Raw genomic sequence first — 3,130 nt, 5'->3', positions numbered from 1 at the left:
GCATTCTAGCCCCAAAGTGGAAAGTCTGGCGTCCACGTTGATACATGGATAAATAAAGTATGTATATCCACACACAGAAGGGATTATTCAGCTATGATACGTTACAATGTGAACGAACCATGAAAACATTACATAAAGTGAAGAAGCCAGAGACAAAAGGCCGCATATTCTAGGACAGTCTCTTTCACATACTGTATGAAAAGTCCAGAAAAGGCAAATCTATTCAGATAGAAAGTATTGATAGATCGGCAGTTGCCTAGGGTTGAGAGAGTTGGGAGAAAAGTGGAGAGTGCGGATAATTCTATCCATGAGACGATAAAAATGTCTTAAAATTAACTGTGGGAATGGTCACACAGCTCTGTGATATACTAGAAAGCACTGAATCGTATGCTTTACTTGGGTGAGTTGTCCAGTGTGAATGTTCTATCTCAATAAAGTTGTGTTTTTAAAAAATGCCAAACATCTGCTATCACAAGGTTCTATGCATCAAGAATTTGGATCTGGGTTGTTCTGACTCAGGACCTCCTATAAGGCTGTGGTCAAGCTGTCAGTCAGGGCTGCACCCAGATGGATGCTAGAAGAGTGGAAGGATCACTCACACAGTTGGCAGCTGGCGCTGGCTGTGGGGGAGAGGCCTCAGTGCTCCACATGGGCCTCTCCAGCAGACTGCTTGAGTGCTCACTGGAGAGGAGGCCAGCTTTCACCAGAGGAAGGGATCCAAGAGAGTCCAAGGTAGGTGATTCAATGTCTAACTTGAAGCATCTTCAAATGACCTAGTTTCAGAAGTCACACATTTCTAGCACATCCTATTGGTTACACCAATCAGCCCATTTATTGCAGGCAGTGATTACAAAAAAGCTTGAATACCAGACAGCAGGGATTGCTGGGGGCCATCTTGGAAGCTGGCCCCCAACTTCATGATGCTGATGATGACAATGGTAACAACCACCACAGGTTGGACATCTCTGACCGGACCCAGTGGCTTAAAACTCACGCCGGGCATGTGTGCATGCGTGCCCAAGATCCCGAGAGGAGAATGGAGGAGAAGGGATTGCGGCGTGACCATTCCCCCTGGGGGGTGATTTCTCGCTTTCTGTCTCTATGTCTCTCTCTGTCTGTCTGGCGAGCGCACGTGCCCTGCAGTGAAAATCTCTCAAAAAAAAAAAAAAAGTATTGGCAAGGAGGTGGAGAAATCAGAACTCTCACACGCTTCTTTGGAAGAAGTTGTTCAGTTCCTCTAGGTTAAACATGGAGCTACACTGACCCAGCAACTCAACCCTAGATATACACCCAAGAAAAACAAAAGCAAGCGGCCGCACACATACACACCAACCATTCAGAGCAGCATTCTAGCCCCAAAGTGGAAAGTCTGACGTCCACGTTGATACATGGATAAATAAAGTATGTATATCCACACACAGAAGGGATTATTCAGCTATGATACGTTACAATGTGAACGAACCATGAAAACATTACATAAAGTGAAGAAGCCAGAGACAAAAGGCCGCATATTCTAGGACAGTCTCTTTCACATACTGTATGAAAAGTCCAGAAAAGGCAAATCTATTCAGATAGAAAGTATTGATAGATCGGCAGTTGCCTAGGGTTGAGAGAGTTGGGAGAAAAGTGGAGAGTGCGGATAATTCTATCCATGAGACGATAAAAATGTCTTAAAATTAACTGTGGGAATGGTCACACAGCTCTGTGATATACTAGAAAGCACTGAATCGTATGCTTTACTTGGGTGAGTTGTCCAGTGTGAATGTTCTATCTCAATAAAGTTGTGTTTTTAAAAAATGCCAAACATCTGCTATCACAAGGTTCTATGCATCAAGAATTTGGATCTGGGTTGTTCTGACTCAGGACCTCCTATAAGGCTGTGGTCAAGCTGTCAGTCAGGGCTGCACCCAGATGGATGCTAGAAGAGTGGAAGGATCACTCACACAGTTGGCAGCTGGCGCTGGCTGTGGGGGAGAGGCCTCAGTGCTCCACATGGGCCTCTCCAGCAGACTGCTTGAGTGCTCACTGGAGAGGAGGCCAGCTTTCACCAGAGGAAGGGATCCAAGAGAGTCCAAGGTAGGTGATTCAATGTCTAACTTGAAGCATCTTCAAATGACCTAGTTTCAGAAGTCACACATTTCTAGCACATCCTATTGGTTACACCAATCAGCCCATTTATTGCAGGCAGTGATTACAAAAAAGCTTGAATACCAGACAGCAGGGATTGCTGGGGGCCATCTTGGAAGCTGGCCCCCAACTTCATGATGCTGATGATGACAATGGTAACAACCACCACAGGTTGGACATCTCTGATCTGAAAATGCAAAATCTGATATGAAATACTCCAAAATCTGAACTTTTTGAGCACCAATGATCCCAAAGTAGAAAATTCCATACTTGACCTCCTATGACAAATTGCAATCAAAATGCTGTAATATAGAAGTACTATTAAAAAAAAAAATCTTCAGGCTATGTGTATAAAGTATAACGAAACAGCAGTGAAATTTTCTTTTTGAGAGGTTTTTTGCTATAGGGCGCGTGCGCTCACCACTCAGACAGAGACAGAGAGATAGAAAGCGAGAAATCACCCCCCAGGGGGGATGGCCACGTCGCAATCCCTTCTCCTCCATTCTTCTCTTGGGATCTTGGACACACACGCACACGCGCCCAGCGTGAGTTTTAAGCCACCAGGTCCGGGACACAAACTGCGGTCAACTACATGGTAGTCCAGCGACATAGCCATTACGCTAACTGCTGGTCCCAACAGCAGTGAATTTTATGTTTAGACATGGGTCCCAACACCTGAGATAGCTCACCATATATATGCAAATATTCCAAAATCAAAAAAAAAAAAATCCGTAATTTGAAACACTTCTAGTCCCAAGCATTTCAGAGGTGGGACATTCAACCTGTAGTTTTGTGATACTTAGTATGTGCCAGATGCTGTTTTAAGCTTACATTAAGAGGCAGGTACTGGGGCTGGCAGGTGGCATGGTGGTTAGGGTGCTGGACTCCCACATGGCTGACCATGATTCGAGTCCAGGACCTAGAGGTTTACTTTCTCACCTTCCCTTTCTCTCTCTCTCTGATCAAATTAAAATATAATAACAAATAAAATTAAATAAATAAA

The sequence above is a fragment of the Tupaia chinensis genome, unplaced genomic scaffold (assembly GCF_000334495.1).
Source record: "Tupaia chinensis unplaced genomic scaffold, TupChi_1.0 Scaffold000274_1, whole genome shotgun sequence".
Classification (NCBI taxonomy): Eukaryota; Metazoa; Chordata; class Mammalia; order Scandentia; family Tupaiidae; genus Tupaia; species Tupaia belangeri.
Note: the sequence above shows the minus strand (reverse complement) of the source record.